At 40.4% G+C, this 20,426-nt stretch overlaps 2 pseudogenes; both read left to right on the forward strand.

The window, feature by feature from the left end:
- Positions 1-2,403: 2,403 nt before the first annotated feature.
- On the forward strand, positions 2,404-9,257 carry LOC147822100 (olfactory receptor 2T2-like; annotated as a pseudogene).
- A 5,900-nt stretch (positions 9,258-15,157) lies between these two features.
- Positions 15,158-16,878, forward strand: LOC106008241 (olfactory receptor 2T11-like; annotated as a pseudogene).
- Positions 16,879-20,426: the final 3,548 nt, after the last annotated feature.

The following is a 20,426-nucleotide window of genomic DNA, read 5'->3' on the forward strand; positions in this document are numbered from 1 at the left end:
TTTCTGATCTTATATTTCAGTATCTGAGAAGGAAATCATTACAAAGAACAAAATGCACCTATCTGAAAGCTCATTTTGAAAGTGAAACAATTTAGTTATCTAAATATATTAGAAGACTTATCTGGAAGTTGACATGTGTTTTAGAAAATTCTAAGCTTCTCCTCTTGGAAAAGAAAGGAAGCAACTTTATATGGAGCTTTCAGTTATTTTTTCTGTTTTGCATTTCCGGAGTGGACAGAGTGGAGGATGAGATTGTTTCTTAACCCCAAATGTCCTGTCTTTATCAGTGACCCCAGCTTGGAACTACAAGTCAGAGTTGGCTTTCAGACAATGCCATGACCTTGTGTCCTGGGATTCCTATTCCCAGGCCCTCACTCTCTGTGAATTTCATTTCCTCCCCCTGAGCCATGAAGAGAATGAAGTAGGTTGTGATCAGAAGCTGTGGCTATGTTATGATGTGGAATGATGGGTCCACCTCCTAAATGGACAGGAAAGAATGGGTGATGTCAAGGCAACTCTATTCTCATCACAGAGAAGCTTCCCAGGATAAACCTGTATGCCCCAATTAAAGATATTTATTGTGCCATTAATATTGGATATATTAATTTGTCTTCTTGTATCCTTGTTTTTCAATATGCTAAATTAGGCTGCTCTAAAGCAGTTCTTACTTCTTAGGGTAGTACTGAGGGAGAATGATGTAACAAGTACAAACCCCATTTGGCTAAGGAAGGTGCTCTGTACCACAAGGTGTCATTATAATTAATTTGTCACTGGGCCAGGGATTTAGCTCAGTGGTTCCAGTGCCTGCTTTGCAAGTGCAAGGTCTCAAGTTTGATCCCTGTTACAAAAAAAAAATTAATTTGTCACTGTCCAGAAGGGAAAATGAAGCCTTCCCCCCACACACTTTTACTCCAGGGTGGTCTTGTGCCATAAAATGACCCTCAAAGCAGGATTCTTTCTTGCAGAGAAGAGGCTACATAAGTGAAGGATGTCTTCAAACAACAAACAATCTTTAATAAAAGGTGCTTTATAGATTGCTGTCCTGGTTAGGCATCACATAGCCCTGTGATACCTCTAGTGTATCATGGATAGCTGAGGTATCACATACTACTCTTGATTCTGATTTACACTAATTTTAGAAGCAAAAGAAAAAAGGCAAAATACCCAAATATGAGGAAATATTTTGGGGAAGGAAATTATTTAACCAGATTTGTAGGGCTTAACTCCCTCCTTTATCAACCCAGTCTATCAAGAGTTCTCATACCTTTAGGTGTATCTTTGTATGCTGAGTTTTTGATACAGTGTTGATACTAAAATTTTATAAATTAAATGAATTATTTTACTGTAGCATGTTCTCTTCAATATCAGCGATTCTCACCATCCTCTCCTTCTTTACCAGTATCTATTCTCCTTCTTACATTTTGACTGCCCTCCCTTACTGTAACTTCTGCATCACCTGCCTCTCCCATCTCATGCACCTGAGTCTGTGTCTGGCCATAAGCCATGTAACTCTGTGGAGCAATCCTAACACCCCATGGAAGTGTCTGCTCCAGTTGCTGATTGGAGCTCATGGCAAATGTTCCTTAAAAGGAATTATTTATAGAGTAGTGTCCTAAATGGCTGCAAATGTATTAAATTTTGCTTCATCTTTAATTGAAAATCATAAGCTGTAAGTCTGTGTCTAATCGGTAATGAGCAGAAATCAAGTTAGTAATGCACCTATTAGGTGGTTTTAGTGCACAGAAAGTCTTCAATCATTATCTTCACTGATCTCCTGCTTCCCAAACAAGATCATTTTTTTCCTTAAATTGTTCTCCCTGGATAAATAAAGAATGAGAAATTTCAGTTTCCCTAATGCAATGTCTTAATATACTCATGTGAAGAATTTTAAAACATGCATGGCTTTTATTTTTCTCTGTTGCTATTTATTTCTTTCTCCTTTCCTTTTTTCCTTTCCCCTGGGCCATTCCCTTCATTTTATCTTACTCCACTTTCCTTTCTGTTTCTCCTGTCTCCTTGTTTTCCCAATGCATTTGAGAGATGAATAATTCTGAAAAGCACTGAATGTTTGTAAGTTTTAAATGGAATATTTTAAATATAATTTTCTCTAACCAAAATAAGCCACTGACTTGGAAGAGAAGTCCTCTAGCCACCATAGCACTATTTGTTATTACTCCAGAGGGATCCCAGGCTAGATAAGAAGTTCTGTGATGAAATGTCAAGAAACAGTTCCAGCCTTTCCCTTGGAAAAGTGTGCAGCTCTGTCTGGCCAGAGGGAATGGCCTCCACTGTGGCAGAAGGCTATGCAAGTGAACCTGGATTAACTGATACCCAAGAGGTCACTACTGGGGATCGTGGAAATCCACTATTAATCAGCTTTTCTTGGCTGTGGCCTCACCTGTTTCCCCAGGTATTTACAACACTTCCACCCCACTGCTACTTTACTGTGGCATGTGCTAGGCTTCTCTGAGGTAGGATCTTAGATTTTTATGTAATCAGAGAAGAGATTACCCAAATGTCTGGGCATTTTCTTTGGCCATCACTCTGTAACTTTGGGAAGGCCACCAGGAGTCACTTTACCTGAGAAGAGCTATGTCAGTGATCTCTTTTGGATTGAGAATGATGAATACAGGTATTCACTTTTTTGCAAGCAGATCATTGAAAAAGGGATGCATTTGCTGGAAACACAGGGATAAGAGGAGACTGGTAATGGTTTCCAGGGGCATGAGTGAGCTTGCAGAAGGGGAAAAGTGCACGTGGGAGCTAAAGGTTAGAAGAGGCTGCTCAGAATTCATTATGAGGACTCTTTAGATGCTGCTGGGCAGGGTGCAGGGAGTATAATATTAATAAAGCAGCATGGATTGGTGCCTTTTGAATATTGCTAAGACAGGAATGCATTGTGCATGTAGCCAGGTGTTGTCCAAATTTCTCTGCATGGTTGGGAAGAAATGAAAGTGCTGAATATGATCTTTTCTGTTTCTGTTATTTTCTAACCACCCACCTCTTTTTTATTTCTTCATAAGATGCACACATGTGCTTGGGATCATTAGTTCATAACCAACTATACTCCATTAATAAATCCACTGGAAGCCAACCTAGCATGTTGCATGAGAGTACAGGACATGGTTCTGTCTCCTGTTGGACACCTAGCACCTAGGGTGTAATACCTAACATATTGTGTGTGGGCCTCTTGGTCTCTGCTTCTCAGTTTGCCCCATCACTGCTGGTTGTGAATAAACTGCCTCTGGTGACCCCTATTTCCTTCTCTATTCCATCAGTGGGGTGGAATATATGGGCCATGTGTATGCCAGATGCTTTGGCTTCCATTGCTGCCACCCATGCCCACCCTGCTGCTGGGAGGGCATCTCCAAGGAGAGAGTAGCAGCCTCCTTCTGGCATGGGCACCTGGCAGCTTCACCCCGTGCTCCAGGAGCCCAAGTGTACGTTTTTTCTAGTTCATTGTTGGTATTTTTTTTGGTACTGGGTGTTGAATCCCAGGTCCATTGGTGGTATCTTTGACAATATTTGTTTTAAATATGTTGGCATCATAGATAATCTTCCTATGGAACAAATTCCTGGTTTAGTGGGTGTTCAATAACTGCCATCCACACATCATTACAGCATTAATTTTTTGAAATAAGAAGAGCCTCTCCCACATTCTTTATTTTGTACTGTGGAATTTCTAAATTGACTGTGAGAGTAAGCAGGTAAATTAGGGGGCTGATTCCCTATAACAGGGATTCCCTATTATACCCATGTAATTGATATGGAATCAGCATTTAATGAGTGGAGCATATGAGAGAACATTTCCAGAAATACATGATCATGAGAACTACAGAGAAGGTAAAGGTATGGGGGAAAATTCACATCATTGGATACTAAGCTGGCATAGAAAGAGGGCAATGATATCTGATTATTAAGTATCTGAAGCAATGATACTTAATTTAGAAATGTAGACAAAGATCACAGGGAGAGTGGGTGTACACAAAAGAAGAGCTCAGTGATCAGCCTGTTGTGGCTATAGAAATTTATTAGAAGTAATTAATAACAGTGATGTTGATTTCAGCACTATAAAACTGCTATGTATATCTTTCTGAAATGATAGTTTTATTGTGTGACTTCCTGCTGGAATAATTCACACTTACAGCCTGTTGCTAGATATTTTGAGCCATATACTTCAAACCCTCATTTTCCAGCCCCTTGTGCTCCACACCCCTGGGATCTCCAAGGTGGTCTTAGCTGGGGTTGGACTGGACCTGTCCCCCTCCCTCCCTCCACGTATCTGCCAATGCATGCTTCCAAGCCTTTCCTGATATTAGCTGCACCATCTGCCACCCAGGTATTCTTAATTTTTTAGCACTCCAGTGGGTCTTTCCTTTTTGTCTCAAAATTTTAATTTAGATGAATTTCCACCTCAAATGTCACTGTTTTCTCTGATTGGACTCCAAATTCTCTTGGCTTATAAGGTATGATACTTTCTCCAAAGCAGTCATCAGACACATGCTCTTTAAAAGTTTCGTGATTTGAGGGTATTTCAGCCTGTATCCCAGGATAAGCTTGTCGAGTGGAGCATTTTAGAAGATATCACTAGAGCTGACACATAGCATTTTATTTGCTATGTCTTAAGGAGAATGCAACCCTTCTAAAGTGACTGGTCCACAGCCAGCTGTGTTTTTCTCTGGTTAAGGAACAATATAACTTACTCTGTCTCCTGTTACAACTGCTGTTGTCTTTCACACCTTTAGTTGTACTTGCAAATACATATAAATATATATGAGATATATATCTCAACATGTTGCCTTGGGCACACTTTTCTTCATTTACAAAAAAATAATACTCTACTTTTAGAGATACATGTTAGTTTCAATTAGTGGTATAATTCCAAGTTATTACTGAAAAAAAAATGAGATCCAGAAAAAGAAAAGAAATATTTTTGGCCAAAATGAGTTGTCAGCTGGCATGAATATTTTAATTTCCATCCAGTTTTCCCAGAAGAGCTCTAATGGAAGCTTAGTCATAATGACTTTAAATGAAGTCTCTTTGCCTATGGGCCAGAGCTGTGGTTATCAAGAAGCTGTTGAACTTATTAAGGAGGCAAAAAGTGCTGACCTTTTTCAACCAAGTTTAGAATTAATATTTGGTTCTCAGTTTATTTTATTTCTCCTCCTTCACTGATAACCTATGACAGATTGAAGTTTCAGCACAGAAACTTTGTATTTTGTCACTTTGTAATTTTACTCCTTTATCTGGAATATTACTCACAATAAATCTCCATCTTGGATGAACACTAAGAAGAAAAAATGTTCTCTATTGATCGTATTATTTTTTCAACCTCTGAGATATTTTTTCTCCCTGATGCTTCGGATACTATGTGTTTGACTACTGTGGAATCAGTAGATGTATGTATAATATTGGTGGACAGTCCATTTTCCAAAAGCATGCCTTTTGTAACATCCTGTCACTGAAATGCATCAAAGTGAACCATGACCTAATAATGAAAGCTGACAGTTCATGTCTCAATATCCTTGAATATATCAAAGAGGTGTGAGTTTGCTTTACTCCAGAAAAGAAAGCATAGGAGTTATTTCTATTTAATTCAAGGGAATTTTAATATTATTCCACCTTATTCCCTCTAACCTACAGAATATCTTTACAATCTGTAGTTATTTTTACTTTTAAACTGAGGGAACAATTATAAAATAGTGGAATAAATGATAAATATAGGAAAGAAACCCTCATTAGCAATGGATTCCTAAAATAGCATCACATCCTGCAGCTTCAGGAGGCTCCCTACCAGGAAATCTGTCCATGTCCTGCTGAACAATGCTTTGAGAGATCCTCAGGTCAAGGTTGAAAGCTGGATTGGAGCACTGAGCCATACAATGCAGCAGACTTCATGGTGTCAGTAGAAAACACATCCATGATGTGAAGCCCAAGTCTTATAGCTAAGATTGAGATTTATGACCCCATGTTGACCTGGGAAAAAACACAGACCCAAGGATTTAAAGCACTCCATCCTAGAACATAATGATTCTCAACACACCTGCCCACAGGCAGCTTGGACCCCAGCCTCCAGTGAGGTTAGTAACACTGCCATGCTGTATCTTTGAGACCCCAGACTCTCAAGGCCCTTGTAGTAATAATGTCACCAAAACCGTACAGTTTACCTAGAAATCTTAGCTCCATGTTTAAGTTGTATCAGTTTCCTAAGTTTTCTTAAGTCTGTGTGCGACCTTTACAATGTAATCACCCTAATGGCAAGAAGCAATTCAAGTTCAAGGAACTTACATAGATTATGACACAATTAGGGAATATGGCACAGGGCCAGCCTCCAGAAACTTCCAGCCTAAAATGATGTTATAGGTTCTACAAAGAAGGTGGCTCCAAATAAAGATAATGCCAATTTTTAAAGTGCTGGGGGAGCCTTACATTCACATCTCACACCCTCCCTGTAAAGTATAGGCTGTGTTCACCTGGTTCAGAGAGAAATGGATCTGCACCATGTCACATGAATCGTTAACACTGCAGCAGGACTTGGGAGTCTGAAGGGGATGTTCTCCTTTATCCACGTGGCATCTGACATGGTTCCTGGTGGTGCTGTTAAGTATGGGATCATCCCTAACCCCAACTCTCTGCCTGGAGCTCAGGGCAACCATGTGATGTGGACATGGAGGCCACTCCCCAGCACTCCACTGACTTCATCCTCCTGGGCCTCATTTCCCACCTGACCCTGCCAGGCCTGATCTTCTCCGTGGTCTTCTCCATCTTTGTGGTGGCTGTCATCACAAATGTGGTCATGGTGCTGCTCATCCACATGGAACCCTGGCTGCACATGCCCATGTACTTCTTTCTCAGCCAGCTCTCCCTCATGGACAAGTTCAACATATGCATCACTGTCCCCAAGCTGCTCCAGGACTTGCTGTCTGAGTGGAGGACCATATCCTTCCTGGGCTGTGTGCTCATGATCTTCCTCTATCTGACCCTGATCTAGTCCAAATTCTTCCTGCTGGACCTCATGGCCTACAAACACTACATGGCCATGTGCAGCCCTCTGAACTACACGGGTCTCATGACTCGCAGGGTCTGCCTGTCCACAGCACTGGGCTCCTGGCTGGGAGGCTCACTGGACAGCTTCATGCTGACACTGGTCACCATGAGTTTCCCCTACTGTGCATCCTGAGAAAAACCACTTCTTCAGTGAGATCCTGGCTGTGGTGTGGCTGTCCTGCATGGACATGTTGCTGTACGAGAGCCTGATGCATGCATGCTGCGTGCTGATGCTGCTGGTGCCCATCTCCATCTTTGCTGGGTCCTATGTGTGAATCCTGCTCCTCATACACCACACGACCTTGGCCGACGGCCAGTGCAGAGCCTGGACCACATGCTCCTCGCACATCCTGATGGAGAGCATTTTCTACAGGGCGGCCTTCTACACCAATGTGCTGCCCCACTCCTACCACATGCCCGAGCAGGACAAGGTGGTGTCTGCTTTCTACACCATCCTCACACCTATGCTCAACCTGCTCATCTACAGCCTGAGGAACAGGGACATGGCCACAGGACTGAAGTGGATGCTGGGGAGATGTGCCTCCCCCCAGAGAGTCAGGGCTGGGCCGGACCCAAGAGATGCCAGGGGGGCCACAGCAGCCGGGTGATGTGGCTGGTGACACAGTCCTCCCAGAATTTGCTTCTTGGATATGAAAATGCTCAATGAGCATTCTTAGCTGGCACATCCTTCTGCTGAAGCACAGTTTATGGGCTGTCACCGAAGGTGGACCACAGCACTGCCTCTCCCAATTTGCTTATCTGGATTCACTCACCTTTTCCATGTAGTGCTGTCAGCTGAGCAGCACTACTAGCCACCCCAAGCAGGCCATGCAGGGTATGTTATGTGCGACATTTGGTTGTGTGTGCCTTGTGCCTGCGTTGCTGGCCCACTTTGGGGGTTGGGCTGGGAACTGATCCCAGGCCCTACCTCAGGCATGCTAAGCCCTGCTGCACCACTGAGTTACACCCACGGGCCCTCCTGACTGGCTTCTGCAATCTGAAAACTGCAATCTCTGGCAAACTCTTGCTCTTGATGATTTAATTTCAAAATTCACTAAACAAAATATTCTTGAATGCTCATAAGCAGCAGTTTTATTTAGGAAACTTTTGTGAAAATGATAGGATTGTATTTTGGGTTCTATATTCTGAGCCACTGTATAAATGTCTATTTTTTTAACCTGTAAAATTATATTGTGGATTACTACCATCCTTTAATTCATTAGAGTCTAATAAAAACCTGGAAATTAATAAATATTTATTGATTTATTGATTGGTTCAAATTGTGTTCTACCATTAGTATTATAACACTACTACAAATCTACAAAACTTCCATTCATGCTTTAATGAAGTGATAGTGGATAAATATAGAGTGAAAAAGTCGAGACTTTTCATTGGGTAACTTAGCTCTCTTGGGTTAATTAAGTCACTTAGTATAATTCTCAGCCTCTCCACTGGTATATTGGGAGACATATTTCTCTTTTTTTAAGGACTTTCAGTTAGAGGTGGTGTCTTGATAGGGGACAAAGTGGATAGAATTTTAACTAAACAAAGGCTACAGGGCCAGGGATTTAGCTCAGTGGTTCTGGCGCCTGCCTCACAAGCACAAGGTCCTGAGTTTGATCCCCGATACCAAAAAAAAAAAAAAAAAAACCACACACACACATTAAACAAAGACTACAGTAAGCCTTCAATAATTTACTTATTTATCTTTTCTTCCTCATGTATTTAAGTTTCTAAAAGAAAAAATGTTAGCAAACCCTGTATTGATTCTCCTGGCATCTATTTTGTCTAGAAGTAGAAGGCATAGAGAAAGTTGGAAGAGCTTTCAGAAGTCACATAACAAGCAAACACCAACCAAATATTACTCAATCTTATGCTATTTTGGCACTGATGTAGAGATAGAGTGAAAACGTTTTTCTTCCCCCAATGCAAATTCAGGTAAAAAATATTGCTTGATTTTGCCTCAGAGGGATTCTAATAATTTTATCTTTGGCTTGAAATGAAACAAGGAAACAAATAAAAAAGAGATTATAGAATGTCCTGGAGGGATGAATCTCTTCAGGGGCAGAAACAGACCTGGTTCATTCATGAAATACCTTCAGTGTTTCAGCAGTTCCATTCCCTTTGAATTCTCTGTACCTCTGCATTAATGGTTTCTCCCTTCCCCTCTTCCTACCTTCTCCAGCAACCTCTTTCAATCATTCCCTCTACAAATCACTGCATCTCACACTTCACATTCCCCCCCACACACACCTGGGGTACTTGTGTCTTCTTCCCCTTTTCCATAGTGTCTTGCTTAGAGGTGGGATGCTATATATTAATACCTACTGCTTTTATTCTTATATTTCCAAGATTAACTCTTTTCACATTTAACAAGAGAATCAACTCCTAAGTTGATAAATACATCAAAAGTATTTGAAAAGCAGTAAGTTAGAGAAGTGCATTTAGACAGATCCCTAGATACTGCAGGTGCTAGTGGCTGGGTGTGGCAGAAGGGGTCTTCTGCAATGTTGTTGAATGTCTTTTCAATAAACAGTGACTCCCTGAATGTGCTCATTTTATAATAATTTACCAATCCCCCCATTTCTGATCTGTGAGATGTTATACTGAATGCTCTATGGGTTATTGAATGATGCTTTACTGAGTGAGACAGTCTTGTTATGTTGCCCAGGCTGGCCTTGAACTCCAGAGCTAAGAAATCCTCCTACCTCACTCAGCCTGATTAGTAACTCAGGCTACATGGGAGTGCCATATTCCACAGCTTATACATTCTAATACAGTCTTTTTTAAAACTCGAATCTCATCCTACACATTGGAGCTACCCACTCCCTTCTCATAGATTAGTCCTCTCTTAAAAGGGAGTGACCAGGGCTTTTCCTCAGTCATTTTACAAAATTTATATACAAGGTAATTTGTGGTCACCAGACCTTCCTCTTTGTTAAAAACAATATATTAATGTGGGAAAGAAAATTATTAATTATAGCACCTTACAATTAATTTTAATGCTACCAATTCCATACTTTCACTGGAAATAGTCATGAACTATTCCAAATGATGAAGAAAAGTTAAAGATAAAAGAAATTATCAATACAGTAATGGATTTGATCCTGACCCTCACAAACTCCTCTGAGGTGTTTAGATGAAGACTTAGCTCCAGGGGAGATGGAGAAGCACCATTCAGAGTAAATTTTGCATCACTTGAGCTGATGCAGACTGTATCTCCACCCAGTGGTCTGATATTTTGCTTCTGAACATTGATATTAATCAGTAGGCAATTTCCAAAGGAGAGAATGTGTCTGTAAATGGAGCTTTTAGTTTGTGATACTCCTAATCCTGACCTGGGGACAAAGGCCCCTCTGGGAGCAACACACAGATAAAATTCAGGTTTATTCTCTGTTGAGCATCAGCTGAGCTGGTCTTGCAAGGACCTGTTGACTCATCTTGAAGGGTCAAGAATCTCTCTTTTCCCTTCCTACAGGTAAGGGGCATGGATATGAAATTACCTGAACCTTTTCTTCTACACATTTAAATAGATATTTATGGTTCTATAATGTCAAAGTCTAATAGTGAAAATCATAAAGTCTCCCTACTTAATACTTTCTTAATACCTGGGAAGATTTCAGATGAAAGTATTTAGACAATGATTTAGAAGACAGTGAAGACTGTGTTGCCCAAAAAGTGAAGAGTATCCCTCAAGTGCTGCTGAGAGGTTGTGAACATGAACTGCCTGAAATATTAGATACTGACGGTACAAAGATATTAAATATAGCAGTCAGGATAATTTGAACAGTAGACAATTTCAAACATTGGGATGTTACCTAAAACCAAATGCTGCTTCATACACAAATATTAAGCTAAACAGGATTCATTTTTACTGTTTTTTTCACTTGAGCTTGTGGTGAGGTAGAACTTCTTAAATCCAAATAACCACCAGGGTCATTTCCAAACACCCCATCATGTGCTTCATTCCAAAGGACAGAGACTCAAGGGGCACTAACATGTGCAGTGTTAACCAGCTGTTTGAGGAACTAGCTAAGACCATTAAGGTGACAAGTAGATGCTGTCTGCATCTACTCTGATTATACTCTGCTGTTTTTTTGTTGTTGTTTCTTTGTTCATTTTTAAACTGATTTTATTTTTTAGCCTGCTCATCACATAAGCAAAAAAGAGATCTTCATTTTGCATGGAGATGCATCCCAAGCACCTGGACAGTTTCCTGATGTCAAACATGTTGTCAGTAACTATTAGGAAATGAATGGAGGAAATCCAATTCACTTTAGAAGGCTCAGCTTTCTAAAGTACATATTTTAAGTTTTAATACCTTCTTTTATGTTTTACTGAGCATTTCAGGTTTGAAGAATATCAGTGGAAACAAGTCAGTAAAATTAGGTGAGCTCACAAAGAATTGGATGTGAAGAAAGAAGCTGCAAGCAGAAGAACTGTAGTGAAAATCTTTCCAACTTCACACAGTCCTCAGTGATTTCTATCAAGTATTTTCTTAGTTGTGGCTCAGGTAAAGAACTGTCATTGTCTTCTTCCAGATTCTTCACAGATACTTCCTCCTCTGGAGCTGACAAGAAGTGAGCCACACAGGGAAGCCTTGCCCAAGGGTGGGTGTCCCGGCCCGCAGGTAAGTCAACGGAGACCCTAGAGGGAGAGTGAGAATGACAAGGGACAAGAGACATGAGAGATGGAGACAAGACAGGTTTCTGATCAAGTCTCGTTTATTGTGGAAGCTGCTACAGCATATATACCGTAAGGCTAGAGGGGAGGAGCAAGGGGAGGGTACTGGGGCTACTTCCTTGTTGCCCGGTAGACTTGCTGCAGGCCCAGACATGCCCGTAAAATGCACTCAAGAGTTCTAGCGGGGGGGGGGCAAGGCCCCCCACAGGTGGGAACTTTTCTGTGCTAACTAAAGACAGAGATGGAGAACAAGGTTTAGAATGGCCTATGTCAGTGACATTATTGAAAGTGTTCCTTCCCTGAATTTCCAAAGGGCTTACCTGCAATGAGCCATGATGTCATTGTAGTAGACTACACATTTGGAAAGACAAAAATCAGAAAACTTCTTTCAGCATAGCTAAAGCCATCTCCTTTGAGCCTATATTTCTGACCAGCAGATGAGTCAAGGCTTAACAGAGTAAACAGCACTTCTATCTCAGAAAACTGTGGGAAACGTCTTCAAAGGGAAAAAAGGTAATGGCATGATCCCCACCATGGTTGATCACAAATAATAGTTCTTTCCAATTTGGAAGATTGTAAAAAGCTTAACTTTTGAGTAATTTTAATTAAAAAATTATAATACACACTGTGAATACATTAAATGACTTCATTGTGAAGAACAAAATTAGTGTTAAGAAAATATATATGCTTATATATCTGAAATATATATATACACATACACACAATAAGGAGACTGCAAATATGTCACATTTCTTATTTAAAAATACAATGAAACTGTCACCCATGAATATGAATCTAGATGTCCCTTATATCCACTAACATTTGGAATTCTATTATATGCTAAAACTTAATTTAGTATGACTTCAATTAGCAAATCCTTCAATTACCTCTGCTCCATTATTACTGGAAATAGCACCAAAATGAATTGTTTTACAGTAAGTTGACCACTCATTTGATCATCTCCATACTACAGTTTCTGAGGGGTAGAAATTTACTATTTTCATACCTGTAACAGTGAATAGGTAGTCTCTCAAAAATCAAAGTCATTCTCATTCAAAGCAGCAATGTATGTGAGTCCTCCCTGCACCCCAATGTTCATACCACCCAGCCTCTGCTAGAGATTCAAATTGAATGGGGTTGGCTGAAATCTCATTTCTATGTGGCAGCCTCTCCTCCCTGCTCTTTGGGCTTTGCAGCAGAAGGAAAAGAGACCAGTGCTCAGTTTCTAGTTCCTCCTTTTCTTATGAAATTTGTTCACAACCTAGCTACCCCATAACCAAATGACTTAATTTTAAGCCACAGAAAAAAAATTCTCAAATTTATATGTATTAACCTCACTGATTTGGAAGTAAATTTTATTGCTGTTTGCCATGGTAGATCTGTTTTCTATGAGAATTTTATTTTGGATTAAAATGCACATAAAGCATTTGTATTTGTCTTCAGTACATTTTATATAAAAACATAGAAACACTTTAGGTAATACTACTAGCAAGGTATCATGTTAAGAAAAATAAAATATCCACAATTTCCTTTGTGTTGACTATACATGTTTTAAGATCCTTCATTTATTTATTGAGCAAATATTTACCATGTGCCAGTCAAACCTTTAGATGGCAGAGTACCCAGTTCATCAAATAGGCTGCAGTCTTGACTATGTGAGAATTAAGAGACAAATGCTAAGCTAAGTAAGCACACAGTGTGTCAGGTGGGGTTAGGAGATGGGCAGGAGTGCGAGGCCATCAAGTAGGGTGAGAGTAGGCCCCTCTGAGCAGGTGACTTTGCACAAAGCCCTGAGGAACATGAGGCCATGACCTTGCCCAGACATGGGCACTGGCTAGGTGAGCTGTGGAGATGGAGGCCATGGGCTGGGGTCCCTCGAGAGGGGACAGAGGGCAGGAGATTGCTGCTGTACAAGGCACTGAACAGACTGGAAGAGGCAAAGGATCCAGAGCCTGATGTGTCCTGAGGTGGAAAGCAGTGTCATACAGGCAGTGCAGGCTCCAGCATCAGTAAGACTTCCATGCTGAGAGGAGACTAAAGGAACAGATGGTAAAGAAGAGAGGTCAGGGACAGCTCCCAGAAAACCAGGAGGACACAGTGCTGGACTAGACCAGGCTGCTAGGCATGAGTGTGTTCAGAAGTGCTCCTGCTTCACTTGAAGAGGTTTATTACTTTTGGAAAAATGTTTTGATTCTCTTAATAAACTATGTGATGTATTCTCTCACTCTTAGTATAGATTAGCTTAATTAAGTTTTTAAATCTAAAATAGAAAGTTTTTTAAATTCACAGACATGTACAAAAATGTATCTTAGATAATATTTATTTCCACTTGTCTGGGGGAGGTGGAGGAGAACTTGAATGAATTTGTGGGAGGTGGGGTCTCACCTCGAGGCCCTCAGTGCTGAGCACAGGGTTCGGGGGCAACTAGAGTATGAGGCAGCCTGAAGTCCTGCACCGTAATCAGGATGAGCAACCAGCAGAGTTTGCAGTGAGACTTTTTAATCCTGATACCAGAATCTCACTTCCATATCCAATATTGATTGTGTTTTACTGATTCTGTTAGCAACTTTTTCATTGTCATTACAATTCTTAGATTCTGTGAAGCTCAGTATGACTTTGGCATTGTAAATGACCAGCATCCAGATTCCAATCTCAGATAAATGATGATTTTTGTTAGTGTGTCTCACAAACATGTTAAAATAAATTTTAAATGTTTATCTGACAGGAAATATTACTCAGCATCCTGTATTTTCATTTACTACCTCAGGGGATCCTAGTTCCTGGGGCAAAGACCCTGGTCCTATGACCAGAGAAACAGTAAAGTCACAGCATGGGCCCAGGCTTGCCCCTGGATTGGACTCTGATTCTGACATATACAGATATTTGATGCCAAGTCACAAAGGCCTGGGACTGCAGGAGGAGGAGAACATTTTATCACAGGTATGTTTGTTTTCCTTTTTGCTTTTTAATAAATCTTTAATCCATCTGGTAAGAGGAAGAGGTGAAAATCCCTTTGCACCTGCAGCCAGTTGCTATCTCGCTCCTTTACCTGCTCCATAGCTCTTTAGTCCAGGGCTAAGTCCTGACCTCAGTGCAGGTGAACATCAGCAGACATCTGCATGGTTAATGGTTAATTCCTTGCTCCTATTCTCTCTTGGTGACATGGATCCAAGATGCTAACATTTTTTTACCTCCTTCACCTGTTCCCCAAACCCATAGTACTAGTGAGGAGCAATAAGGGAATCAGTCTGGCATAGTCTAAACTGTTTTTTAATGGTCTAATTCTAGAAGCAGTGTGCAGAACACCTAGAGAGTAAAGAAACTATGAGATAAACTGTCAGGCAGGAGCCTAACAAAGCTCTGCAGGCAGAACAGAGGAGGAACCACATTAGATATAGCAACAAGAAAAAAAATGGATAGACAGGGAAGATTTAATACATGAGCACCTATGAATATCCTAACCCTTCACTCCCTAAGTTATTCATTTTACTTATCTTCAGCCATTTAATTAATGAAGCAATCATATTTTCTCTAACAAGAATTCACTTAGGCCTACTATGGATATGAAAAATTATGAGTGATCATAGGTGTTCAAAACACTCCTGCAGACATGGTGTGCACGGCTTGTATCATGCAATCACCGTAAACTATATAAACTATACCTAGAGAAGAGTACACAGATATGATAATTGCTGATCTCCATCAGGAGACATGGCAGCTGTTACTGCTGTATGGCACATTTCCTTTTGTTTTTCTCTAGTGTTCTACCCTGGAAAATTTCATACCAACCAGCATCCTGTGCAGTGTCCTCCATTGCAAGATAGTCCTCTTGTTGAATGCACCTGGTTTTTCTTTCCTTCCTGGTCTTCCTGTGCCCCTGCTCCCTGCAGCTCCATAGGCAGCAATGCCAGTGAGAAACACAACTTCCTCCTCCAGTGTTACACTGCTGGGGCTTCTGGTGAACAGTGAGGCTATGGGGATTGTATTCACAGTCATCTTCACTATCTTTGTGGTGGCCATAACAGCAAACTTGGTCATGGTATTCCTGATTCCTGATTCCCTCAACTCCACACCCCCATGTACTTCCTGCTCAGCCAGCTCTCCATTATGGACATGCTTTTTATTTGCACCATGGTCCCAAAGCTCATGGTGGACATGGTTTCTAGAGAGAAAACCATCTCCTTTGTGGCCTGAAGCATCCAGATCTTCTGCTACTTGACTATGATAGGTTCAATGTTCTTCCTGCTGGGGCTCATGGCCTATGACCACTTTGGGGTTGTCTGGAATCCTCTTAGGTACCCAGTTCTGATGAACCACATGCTGTGCCTTCTGCTGGCTGCTGAAGCTTGGTTTGGGGCTCTCTGGATGGATTTCTGCTTATGCCCATCACCATGAATGTCCACTACTATGGCTCCCGCACCATCGACCACTTATTCTGTGAGAGCCCCATGGTGCTCAAGCTTGCCTGGTCAGACACATCCTTGTACAAGACCCTGATGTATATTTGTTGTGTGCTCATGCTGCTTATCCCCATCTCCATCATCTCCACATCCTACTCTCTCATCTTGTTAACTGTCCACTGCATGACCTCCATGGAGGGACACAAGAAGGCCTTCACCACTTGTTCATCCCACCTGTCATCAGCATTTTCTATATAGCTGCCTTCTACACATATGTTCTGCCCTAGTCATTGCACATGCCTGAGCAGGACAAGGTGGTATCTGGCTTCTATATGACTGCCACTCCCATGCTTAATCCACTCATCTACAGCCTCAGAAACAAGGACATCATGGGGCATCTAGGAGGATATTCACATTTTGCTCCTCAGCTCAGAAAGTAGGGACAGGCAGCAGATAGAGATTCAATGACATGAGAATGGGTCTTCCCAAGAGCCTCCTCCAGGAGCTCTGATCCACCTGAGACCATTTGGTCAGCTATCACAGTGGACTTTCTATTGAACATGAAGGGGATACATTTCATTTGGATTCTTGCTCTTAAATGTGGGAGAATGTTCCACTTATTGCATAGAGATTGTGGGAAAATTATCAAAAACAATTTCTCACTAAATGAAAGTATTCATCAGGTCTTGGTTCATGTTTTTAAGGGAAACATGAAAATAGTAGAGTCCTCCTTCTACCATGAACCAGGTCCCCCTCAAAATTTATTCTTAGTTAAACAATACAAAAAACTAGACAATTATTAAATTTTGGGTGCCAAATATTCTGTGCTTATTTCATATGAACATAGTAAAAGAGAAAAAAATGAAATCACACAATTTAATCATGGTTTTCAGAAGGAATTAATACCTACGAACTGTACACACTCTGATCATTTTGTAATCTTCAAGGCTGTGTACAGCAGCTGTTGAATACTCAGCCACAACGAGCACTGCATGAATTGCATGAAATCAACATCAAACACCACATATATGCTCAAGGGGAACAGACTTGAACATTTAACATTTAGAGAATACTGCCATGCCCTTCTATGAAGGTTTGAAAGCAATATTATACATATCTAAGTCAGAAATATCAAGTTCTCTAGCACTGTGTGACTCCACAAGTGCATATGGAGGCACTTTGGGTTCAGTTCTGAATGTGGTTGGAAGAACATCTGTAGAGCTTTTCATAGAAGTGGAATGATAAGATGTACATTTTTAAAGACTCCCTGTGTCTAGGGGCAGAGAAAAGAACAGGGAACAAATACAAATGCAGGAAGATAACACTGGAAGCTTCAAAGAAGAGAAATAGCAGTAGCTGCAGTGGGGTGGAGACCAAAGATTAGCTCATGCATTTTATATATGTTGGGAATAAATGTGGAAAGAAGGGAAACCATTGATTTATGCTTTAAGTGAATGGAAAATGGAGTTTTATTTCCTGAAGTTTTGAGAACTTGCACAGTGCTAGGTAAGAGAAATTGCTTTTTAATAATTCAGTTACTGTCAAGATAATTTTTACAGTCCTATTTGATGTATAGTCATATATCAAGTCAAGTAGAGCTCAAATTAGAGTTCTAAACTCAAGGAATGCATTTGGTAGTTTTCAAGGTATAAAGTTTCTCTAAAGACATAATTAGTTGATTCAGGTGGACTTCCAAAGTTAACTGAGATGACTTCCTTATAGGAAGAAGTCTCAGACTCAGACTTGAAGCAATTTTTGTCAAATGAGAAAAAAATAGAGCAAGAGATAAGTTTTGATGAGGTAAGAAATATGCTCAGAGGCACAAAAGAAGAAGGTAGGTATGAAGGGAGGATACAATCAACTGCTACAAGTGCAGTTTGTTTTGGATTAAAATGAGAAATGAGATGTGATCTTTGTATTTAGAAAAAGAAAATCACTTGAGATACTAATTGAGAAATTTCAGTGGAGATAGTCTTGGAGTGCATTCAAGGTACAAAGGAAAAAACAAGAGTAGAAGAGGACAAGATGAGTAGAGTAAAAAGCTTTAGATGGTTTAATTTTTAAAGGTAGTGGAGAAATTGAGCATAGGAAAGCCTCTGACCTCCCCCTCAAGTGGGAATGGGTTAATGAATCCCATGTAACCCTGCCCTCAGATAGCCCATGAAATGGATTCTACAGAGTGCCTACCAAAGAGCAAGCACTCATTATTTTAACTGCAATTACATACAGTAACAACCAACACAAGATACAGGCAACAGCAACTTTTATCATTACTACCACAAAATTGCCATTTCTTCTGTGAGGAAAACATCTCATAGTCATGATTTTCAAATGCCTATAATTGCACCATGCAATAGACATTCAACATCTCTTTGTTTCTACGAATTGGTCTTTGGGGCAATTAAAAGCTATACATCCAACATTCCTTCCTGAGCAGGGCTTCTTAGATAACACAGATTGATTGGGCATCATAAAGTGACAACCTTTCACTTCTAAATGCTAAGTTTAAGACCTGCCCCTAAAATATTCCCTTTGTAATCTGGCTTTGGAATGGCGTTCTGATGGTTGGGTTTTTATTTAGTATGGAAAAAGGTCCCTCCCCTAAGCATTCTTCTTGTGCTCAGTAAATCTCCTGTATGTTTTAGTAGATTTTATTAAAATACTCCACCTCTTATCTTTGTATGTGATATCTCAATATTAATTGTTTAGAATTCCTAGTCTACAATTAATATTTAATTTGTATTTGATTATTTTTACCCCATCCTCCATGTTCAGGGGCAATTTATTGGCATTAAAGCCCCTTCCTTGGAAGGAAACCCTTATGAGTTTGAATCTTGTCCTTTTCCTTTTCAGGCTATGCTCCTGTGAGCATGATATTCAACCTCTCTGTGCCACCATTTATGTCTTGCTAAGAGTTAACCCGATGTCAAGAATGGGAGTGGCTTCTTAGTACAGGTGCACCAAGTCTATAGCTGCTGTTCCTTGAGGCAAGGGCTTTGCCTTTGCTACATGGGCCCCTGCTGTTCTTATGTGGTTTCTATACACAGAGCGAGAATTCTCTGGATTCCCAGTTTATATCTAAGGCACTGCAGCCGTGAACATTTGTAATTTTGTCTGATAATTTTGAATTTACTCTTTTTGCCTTGATTTGCTGATCTATCTCCACATTGAACACAATCTCCTGGTGGGTATTTGTAGAGTCATCTAGATGTCCCCAAAAGGTGGTGCTATAGGACATGCTGACATCATCCTTCTGCCTGTGGCTCTTGTGACTGTCTTTGAGCAGTACTCCTGGTCTGTTCTTTAAAACAAGGTGCATCATTCGCAGAGTTAAAAGACACACACACACACACAACAGTGGAATCGTTTAACAGATGCTTTGAAGAGCTGAAGGTGACCTCCCTGTCCCTGTTCTTTTGCCATGGTGCATTTTCCCATTCTCACAAGTGTCTGTTGGCATCAACAGCTCTAATAGGGAGCTGCCTTCTTTGTGTGAGAGCACAGCTGATCTGACTCTCAAACCAGCTCCACTGCTCACAGCCGTGGGCATCACTCAAGCCTGGGCTTCACTCTCTTAATCTTCCTGATTAGTAAATGTGTTGATATATGCAGAGCTCTGTCTTGGATCTCAGGTAGTGTTGTTCAGTGTGATCAACACCATCATCAGAGTCATCACCACACCCATTGCATTCTGGGTATTCTCTGGATTGAAAACCCAGGCTTTGGTGTCCAAACACCTGAGTGCAACTTTACCTGCTCTGTCCACTCTGCAGCTGCTCAACAAACACTTGGAAAGATCATAGCTCAAAAGAGAACTTTCTGTATGATTACTTCATTCAGTTAATTGTTTAAAATTTTTTTTCTTTTTATGAGATCTATTCTTATGTCATGATGTAATCAAAGTGTAGAGCTTTAAATATATACTAAATATCTATTAAATATATATATATTAAAATTAATATTTAAATACATTTCTTTGTCAATTTACTCAATTTTTTTAAACTTGAAGAAAAAAGTTATGCAGAGTTAAAATGATGAGAAACTTTTTCTTGAGAATCTTTGTTTGTAGCTATTTCACATTATTCATACATTATTAGTAATACAGAAGGGTGAGGTCCCTTATGTATTATATCCTTATTATTTTAAATTCCATTACTCCCTTGCATTTTCTACCCACTCATTCTGATCCTGTTGTAGTCAGGGTTTTGTTAAGATAATACATTTACTACAGGACACATAATTTAGAGATTTATTTTATGCTAATTACCCTATAAGTCAAATGCAAAAGAGTGCATG

Source organism: Heterocephalus glaber, unplaced genomic scaffold, assembly GCF_053883595.1.
Source record: "Heterocephalus glaber isolate CG9 unplaced genomic scaffold, H.glaber_assembly_v1.0 deba00001673, whole genome shotgun sequence".
NCBI lineage: Eukaryota > Metazoa > Chordata > Mammalia > Rodentia > Bathyergidae > Heterocephalus > Heterocephalus glaber.